Consider the following 9329-nt stretch of genomic DNA (forward strand, 5'->3'; position numbering starts at 1 on the left):
TCCAAAATATATAAGATACTTATAAGTTGTTCAAAATACTTAAAAATATATACAAATAGTTAAAAGTAAATGTTTAAAGTATCTAAAATATACTCAAAACACCAAAAATACTTGAAATATCTATTGATTTTCTATCCAAATATTCAAACCAACCAATTTACATGTTAATTTATGTATTTTGACATATGTTATTCAAATTTATATGTAATATATTATTTTGGTTATAGATTTTGAGAAATTTTAAACATATAATATAATGAATTTTAATTTTTTTTTAAATAATTTAAATGGTTTATCCGAATCTGAACTGAATCCGTAAAGATCCGAACCGAGCCGGAATAGGTATCCGAACATCCATCCCTATAACCAGTGGTAAAAAGAGCCATGAGTGATAAAAATGAGCCACCGATCACTGGAACCTAATTATTTTTATCAAAATGTTCTTAGAGAGAGGTCGGAGAAATTCTAGAGAGAAATTAAATATTTAGATCTAAAATTCAATGAAATTTTTTTTCACTCAAAAATTAATATACAACACCTTTAATCATTTATTCAATAATTTGGTGCAGACAAGATAACAATAAGATAAAATAAAATAAAATCAAATCTATCATCATCATCATCATCAATACAATACTAAAAGGGGAATAAGGGCTCCCCTCATGCTTCCACGTCCTCAATAATAATCAGCCAATAGGGTGTCTTTTTTTCTCCACGTCATCTATAAATCGGGGCCAGGCTTTTGGGATCTTCGATCTCCGTAAATCAGTTCTCTGCGCCTCATATACAGCCCAGGTGAAAAACACTTGACAAACCCTAATCCTCTAAAACGTCCATCTACTCACTCATTCCATTCAATCTGTCTTCTCAGTTTCATCTTCTTTGTAATTAATCAAGCAGTTGAGTAATTTATTTTGAGAGGGAGAGAAACAGGCGATCGATTAGGGTTTGTGTTCATCGGAAATTTCTATAACGATCGGAGGCATGAGCTCGACGGGGAATCTGATAACGTCAATCCAGGGCCTATCAGCGAGCTCCGGGGACTTATCCGCACTCCACCGTATTCTCAAAGGAGCTGAGGAGACGCTCCGAGCCGATTCGGATCTTGAACTCTCTACTCTCGAACAGCTCGAACCTTTATTGGACTGGAAATGCTCATCATTGACAAACAGGTTTGTGATTTTAACCCAAAATTTTCGTCACCTAATCAGTATTATAAACCCTGAATTATTTATTTCCTGACAGAGCACAATAGCACAATGATGCACGGGTCCGTCCCATCAAGCAGTGTTCAAATACTTGCATCAAACCATGAAAGATTTACAGCCTTTGTGGACTGAAAGGTGATCTCTATGGTTAGCTGTATATGTATTTATATTATCTTTGAGTTCTATTGTTCATCTGCGTTTTAATTATCACTACTTACACCCACGTTAAACTTATACTCTTTGTTAAAAAATATTGTAGATTTTGTTGGCCACGTGAAGGTGGTGAATGGACAGCTCCCATCCTTGACGAAGTGGAAATAGCAAACACACGGCGTCTTATGATGAATGAATGTATGTGTTCTATTGACTCTCCCAACATCAGTATATAATATATGTATTTAGAAATACTGAATTCTAACGATTAGGAGATAAGAAACTGTTCAAAATCTAAATCATATCTACACAATCAGTTGTATTGAACCTAACCCTGGTAGTTATAATCTTTTGCAGGGTACCTGTTATGAAGCTGTACTTTTGGGACAAGACTGCAACAGATTTCTGCAAGAAATTCATATCCTATGAAAACACTCCCACCATGCTTTAACTACTATTAACACAAAACGTCTTGGAGGTAATAATTCCTCTCTTTAGATAGCTAACTCACTGCTAATGTTTTTGCAGCATTTAGTTTTTTGCATGTTTCGACCCTCTTCCTCTTTGTAGTCTATGCTTTCATTGGATCAAATTTCTTTGAATGATTATTGTTTCTCTATAGTATTAATTCCTCTCTTTAGCTTCTCTTGCATTGGTTTGTCTTAAGTTTTGATATCAATTGTGTGATTTTTATCATCTGCGATAAAGCTGAAAAGAAGTGGCGTACTTTAGCTACCTTTCCTTTGCTTATAATTATATTCTTTTAGTTGAGTATGAAACCAAGAATTTCAACTAATCTGTGGTTTGGTTCATGCTACATGTTTTTTTGTTCTGAACTATTTTAGTTTGCTTTCTTAGGTTGTTCTATAAATCGTTTCCTTTCTGTAATTGTGCATTGTCTCAACACTTTCAAACACATGCTGAAAGAAGTAGCTATCTATGTACTCAGTAGGTTTGATGGTAACTTCTGTTAATTTTCAAAGGCGGAGCATTGCGCTTATGCATAAATGATTTACAAGTTTTTGGAGGTTCATGACATTGGAAAGACACATGCTTCGTACTATATAGTTTATGCTTTGCACATGGATTCTAAGGTGGAAAACGCCACTGAGATCTTCAGTCTCAGAATATCTAGGTAATGTTCTTCATCATGGTCATCATCGTAGTTTCACAGTCAGCTTTTGTCACATGGCATGATTTGATAGTGTTAAACTTTGTGCAGAAAGGCAAAGTCTATGGAAAAGTTGAATGATTCTTACAAAAATTCATGGTGAGAGCTATGAGAAGATCCAAACAGCTGATGAAGTAAGATACTTAATGTTTCTACCTACCAGGAGGATCCAAAAGAGAATGACCTCTGTCAAGAAGTTGTGGCACTATATTGTCTAGGGGAGATAATCGATAGTGAGTCTCAAATTAACTTTTACTTTTGGAAATCAATAAGCTCTCTTACATGAAAATGATCTCTACAGATAAAAGAACGTTTGGATCAGAAGCCAAAAACCCAAAGCCGAAATTGTAAGTCATTCTGTATTTCTCTGTTTTTAAAATCTTCAAGCATATACAAATTTTACCAAAAAATCTAACTTATTTTGCAACTCCCTATGATATGTGCAGCTCATTCATGGCACCTTCTCCTATGTACACTGACACTACATGCTTGGAGGTAGAACACAAATGATCAACAGGAACACCATTGTACGGATCCACTTGTGGGAGGAGAATGGTGGAGGATATTTTCACCAGCTGCATTTGAACATAGAAGAGAGAAATAGATCAGGAGGGAGACGGTCCCACCTACCGGCCGAATTCTCAAGTGTGCCAATACCAGGGGAGAAAATGAGTGTGAGACTGAGAGTCGGAATATTTTAGCACTTACGGATCATATCAATTTTCAAAGCTAGGATCATACAAAAAAAGGAGTCGTAACTGAGCTATACACTCCTAGGAAATGGTATGTGGTCTAATTTAATTCTTCCCATAATCTTTTGATTAATCTTTAGCTCGCTATCTTATTTCCTAAGCTGATTTTTTTGTTGTTGTCTGGTTGTAATTAACAGGTCCGCCTCAAACAAATTGATCACCTTAAAGGATCATTGCTTCTGTTAGTCTTCCATAGTTGTATTTAGCAAAAAGTATGATTGTGTTTATCTTTCAACGTTTTCATTTTTTGAAACATAACTATGATACTAAAAATGTTTGTACAAGTAGTTGTTTCTAAATAATTATTAGTATAAAACAGCGGTGGATATGAAACTATTTTACTAAATTCTTTTTCATGTTCCACCGTCTGTCTTATTTATCACTTATCAGTCGTACTCATGTATCTATAGTACTATTTTTTTTCATCTGATCACTTTTGTTTACTTGAAACTATTATAATTACTAACGTATTTCTATGGTTTTACCCGAGCATAAAAGTTTCAACTGTAAAAAAATAACATTACTAAGGTATTTCTTTGTTAAAATACTTAACATTTTCTAATAATACATGTACAAATAATAAATACACCTATCAGAAAAATATACTAACAATATTTTTGATTAAAAACTGTTTCATGTCTGAATCATGTCTTTGACCACAAATTGACATAAATACGTTTGATAAAGAGTTGCTTATATATAGATTTACCCAAAAATGTTATCTTCAGTAAATTCAAAGAGTTCGATGAAGATTCAACCGTTAAATCATTGAGGTAGTTTTGCTCTGTTTTTCACATTGCTCTGTTTTTCACATTTTCAACAAATGTCATTCATGAAACAAGCAAAAGTGATCAATGAATTCCAAAAACTTTGTGCACAACTGGACATGACGTTAACACAAAGATTAACTGTGTCATGTTTGTTTTATTTTTAGTGTTCCTAGAAAGAGATGATGGCAGAGGTAACTGATGAAACACTTGACAAAGACAGGATGAAAATAAAACTGAAGATTTCACTAAACTATGTAGTTATTTGCATTTCAATCACAAGATACTGATTTGTAGTAAGTAATTTGAAAAGTGCTATTTGTCATATGATTTGTAGTAAATAGTTTCATATATTGATCCTCACTAATGTGATTTGGCAGATTGCAGGGCAACATAATCTTATGATTCTCGACCAGTTTGAATGTTTCTTTAAAGGTCTCTTAGACGCTGATGCTAATAACTCTTGCGTTTGTTGTGTCTTAATGTATTTTTTTGAAGTACAAACAATCATGGCATACTTTATGACCCAATTTTGTTGATTGATTGATAGAGAGGTTGAAGCTTCTCTCCGGTGAGGAGAAGGACCCACACTCTGTCACCACCAAGCGGTTATTGGAGGAGGAATCAAAGTCAAGCCCTAAATGAAGTAGATATTGAAGTCGTAGAAGGAACTTCCTGGCAAGCGTTTTGATTTGAAATCTACGGCATGATTGCAGGTTTATATTTGACATATATTTAATTCCCTTCAGCCATTTTCTCTAAGCATAGTTAAGCCTGAGGTTCTTTTATATTTAGAAACAATTTTAGATAGTTAATGTATGTCCCAGACTTCTCTCGATATGTTTGGTCAGATGAGTGTTTGTTTTATGATAAATTTAAGGGAAAGATATGAGATGAATTTTTTTTTTGGTCATCTAAATTATTAAAGTTTGAACGGGTGATTTAACCACAGCTCCAAAAATGAAGCAAGGCCGAATAACAACATATGCCCAGAAACAAGATTTCAGCTTTTATATGAGATTGCAGTTCCTTGGTATAGTGACTAGACTACAATTGCAATATGTTTTCATTTTTTCTGGCATTTGGAAAATTCTGTTTCTCCTTATTTCAGGAGGTCATTTGAGTAGCTCAGACAGACATTTAAATAACAGTTTTTCACTAAATTTATAAGGTATATACATTTGTTTCTTTGTGCATAATATAGCTAAATGACCACATTGAGAATAACCACAGAAGTAGAGTATTAAAAACAAACAAACCCCGCAGTAACCAATTATTTGCTTAGATACTGGTGGGACTAGCACCATACCAATCATCGTCTATTCTCCTATAGAAAAGCCTTCAATGGCCTACCAATAACAGCTATGTTATCTCCCTTCTTTATTAAACTTTTTAACACTAACTTTATTATTGCATAAAGAGAAATCACAAACCCAACACAATCAAAACACCAATAACTTTAATCTTAAAATAAGCAACTTACAAATTAAAATCGACCAGTTCTCCTTTTTTGCTAACCATTCAAATAAAACCAGAAAACAAATATTCCATACCAATCAGCTCAACTCAAACTCAACGGTCAATCAACAATTTAAGTCTGCAGCAACACGAATCCACACTTGATTTAACAAAGCCAATGCCTATAGTTTGTTTTAACAGGTTATACGCTTATTTTTATTTTGACATCCGGTATTGATATTATTTATTGCTCAACAAGATTCCTTAATATTCTTCCTTAATGCTACACTAAGTAGAATCTGTAACCACTTCTGATCAATAATACTCTATCTGTTTCAAAATATATGTTCTAGAAAAATATTTTCTTTTAAAAAGATATATTTTTATACTTCCAATGTATTATTTTGTCTACTAATAATGAAAATAGTGAATTTAAAAAATATTAATTGTATTTTTAAAGTCTCATTGGTTTAGAAATATATGAGATATAAAGTTACAAAAACTATGCATTAATAACTAAGTTTTAAAGTGTTTTAAAGTAATAATAATTTCTGACAAAAACATACAGTAATAATAATATTTCATATAATTTTCAGTGTATTTAACACATACCCCAGTTTTAAAAGTTGTTTAATTTAAAGCAATGTGTATTTAAATTAGCTTTACTTATTATAATTGTAAAAAATAAATTACAATAGTAAGAAAATATATTATGAAAGATTAAATTACATATAAATAAAAACATATAAAAGATTATGTTACATATAAAAACATATAGTAATAATAATTGCTGGCATATAATATAGTAATAATAAATGCTGACAAAACATATAGTATAATAATAATAATTCATAGAATTTTCAGTGTATTTAACACATACACCATTTTTAAAAGTTGTTTAATTTAAATCAGTGAGTATTTAAATTAGCTTTACTTATTATAATTATGAAAAATAAATTCTAATTGTATGAAAATGTATTATAAAAGACTAAATTACATATAAAAACATAAATATGATATAAATAAAACATAACAAAGAAACATGTGATTTGGAGATTAATAATATATTTTCTTATTAACCTAAATATGTATAAAAATATATTTTGGATAATAACTACGATTTATTAAATTCTTTATTCATTTCACATTTGTTCACCATTTCATACATAGTTTAGATAGTAAAAATATTGTAAGTTTTACTCATTTCTAATTCAATTTACTCTTTATATTTTTATAACATATCAGTAATATATTGTATATAGATATTTAATACAATATTATTTGAATAAATCCGGGTGTAGCCCGGACAAAATCTCTAGTCATACTAAAAGGAAGATATAGAGTGATTTAAGCCTATCCACGTAGGCAAATATATTCCTCCAATCAAAACATTTGATTAATACACGTAGGATACCGGATGCGTTTGTTTTGGTTTACTGGGTTCGTCTTTATCGGTTTAATAATGAAAACCCACACGCGAGACGGATATAGCGTTTTGGGCTTAGATTTGGTTTGGCTTCGATTTGGTTTAAAGAAGGGAATCTCCAAGCTTCTCGACTCTTCTATGATTCATTGCTATAAGCTTTGTTCGACAATGTCACCACCATTTTCTTCATCTATAAAGAAAACTTTCATCGTCTCCCTTCGTATCTCCTCATATATCTCTTATCTTCAGGTAGCTTTCTCTTTAATTGTTAAACTTTGTTTCGATGTCCTCAGTTCGAATCGTTTTCACCATTATGATTTCGGATCTAGACTTGCATCGTCAACTGATTACTTTGTTCGTTTTTCTTTGTTGGATTTTTTTTTCTTTTCTACACGTTTCCAGGGAATCTGTTTTGTCTGGTCTCTGTGTCTGTTCATCTACTATGGCTCATATCCTTTCTGGATCTGTTTCACTTTCTTAATTTGTTACCTTTTTATATAATTTTATATTTAACGGAATGAAAGAACAAAAGTAGGAGAAGATTATATATTCGTGACATTTGTTTGGCTTTAACTGAAGCTAACGCGGCAACCAGAGAGAACGAGGCCGCGAAAGAGCTCAAGCTAGGGGTAATCACAAGCCTAAGAAACCTAAGAACGATGGATTAACCCCTGAACAACGCCGCGAAAGGTGACACATATTCCTCTTTTTATATTATTAGGTTGTGAGTATCAACAGTTTTACAAAAGTTCTGTCTCAAGACTTCAGTTTAGCTAATCAGATATATATTTTATACTCTCGTTCTTAACGATGAACATTTTAGAAAAAAAATTTGTTTCACTATTTTTTGTGTTTTCTATAAAAAAATTGTAAATTTTTTAAAAATTAATTGATTTTATTGAATTATTATTGGTTAAAAGTTATTAAAAACTGAAAATTACGAAAAATATAATATATTTTATATGTTTTTTTAATATGTGTGAAAATAATAAAAAATTTATTTTTATGGAATGAAGGAAATATTGTTTTGGTTCGGAAGTGATATACTTTTTTTTAACTTTTCGGGAAGTGAAATTGGATTTATCCTTTTTGTGATGATAAAACACGCAGATTTTTTTTTTGTCAACGAACACGCGGATTAGGTTATGGAACAATAAGCATGGTAAACTTAAAATATTTTGAAGATTAAAAAATAGCTCTGCAAATTGAGGGTGATTTTGTAAATATCTATGGTGTATCATGGTCCATTTGGATGTCTTGAAGGAGAAGTCATGATAAGGTTGTGTTAACTATCGTGTGTGATATCGTTATGACTTTAAAATCATTGGGAGCTCTGCCAAGTTGTTGAGAATGTGTTATTTTGTTGTTGTTGATAACTTTGTTTATTTGTATCTAATTTCAGAAAAAAGTAATTAGGTTTTTATTTGTTTGGTATGTGGGATTGTATTTTTATTACTTGTTTGTTGTATTAAGGATGATTGTTCTTTTTCTTATGCTTTTTTTTTTGTCGTGTAGAGATGCGAGAGCACTGCAAGAGAAGGCTGCCAGAAAGTCAGGACAATCAATGGGAGAAGGGAACCATGACCATTTCCTTAGCGTTGGAGGTAAAATCAAGAATTAAGAAGCGATACATGTGGGTTTGATCATCTGAGTCGATTTTATTTTATATTGTGATTATTAATTATTGCCTGTTTGCGTCCATGGTTAACCAGTGGTTACTGGAAAAATTCCATAAATGAAAATATGTAATTCTTCATTGAATACATACATGTCTTTCTCGTTGAACACATGTGTTTTTTTCCTTGAACATATATGATTATTTTACACTGACATATTTTGGTATCTATATGCATGATTCACTGTAAAAAAATGATAACATCCAAGTTAATAGCAAATAGAGCGAAATAATTTAGAGAGCGAAAGTTTCAATTCTAGGCACTTAAACACTGACAAGTAATTCATTCATGTCTGTGATTGTTACTCGTGTTCATTCGTGATGAAACGAAGAAATTGATTATTTGTTAAAATAAATAAATAACACATGCGCGGTTATGCAGATCAACATGATTTAGTTATTTTATAAACGCAATATTGGTTATAAATGGAGTATTTTCCAGAAGCATTTATGACATTATTATGAATATGCAAATTTTTAGTTTAGTTGTTCATGACATGTGTTCATATATATTTATTTTAGATTATTAATGGTATACATTTTTAATTTTAATTATATATTTAAATATTTATATAATTTATTCACATATAATAATTTATAATTTAAATATTGTAAATAGGCATATATTTAAATGTTCACTTTTTAGATGCATTAAAATCTGTTAAGAATAGCACTGAGGATGAGGTACGACATGCTTTGTTTATGATGTATTTAGAGAA

The 9329-nt window shown here is 31.2% G+C and overlaps 2 long non-coding RNA genes across 2 annotated transcripts; both read left to right on the top strand.

Moving 5' to 3' along the window:
- Positions 1-98: 98 nt before the first annotated feature.
- LOC125577032 lies at positions 99-3793 on the top strand. The gene is made up of 8 exons (XR_007315356.1): positions 99-1172; positions 1246-1343; positions 1468-1559; positions 1719-2496; positions 2584-2765; positions 2834-2879; positions 2979-3315; positions 3422-3793. It is a non-coding gene; the product is annotated as an uncharacterized LOC125577032 (long non-coding RNA).
- A 3150-nt stretch (positions 3794-6943) lies between these two features.
- On the top strand, positions 6944-8767 carry LOC106423615. The gene is made up of 3 exons (XR_001284690.3): positions 6944-7184; positions 7515-7625; positions 8451-8767. It is a non-coding gene; the product is annotated as an uncharacterized LOC106423615 (long non-coding RNA).
- Positions 8768-9329: the final 562 nt, after the last annotated feature.

Source organism: Brassica napus, chromosome A8 (genome assembly GCF_020379485.1).
Source record: "Brassica napus cultivar Da-Ae chromosome A8, Da-Ae, whole genome shotgun sequence".
NCBI lineage: Eukaryota > Viridiplantae > Streptophyta > Magnoliopsida > Brassicales > Brassicaceae > Brassica > Brassica napus.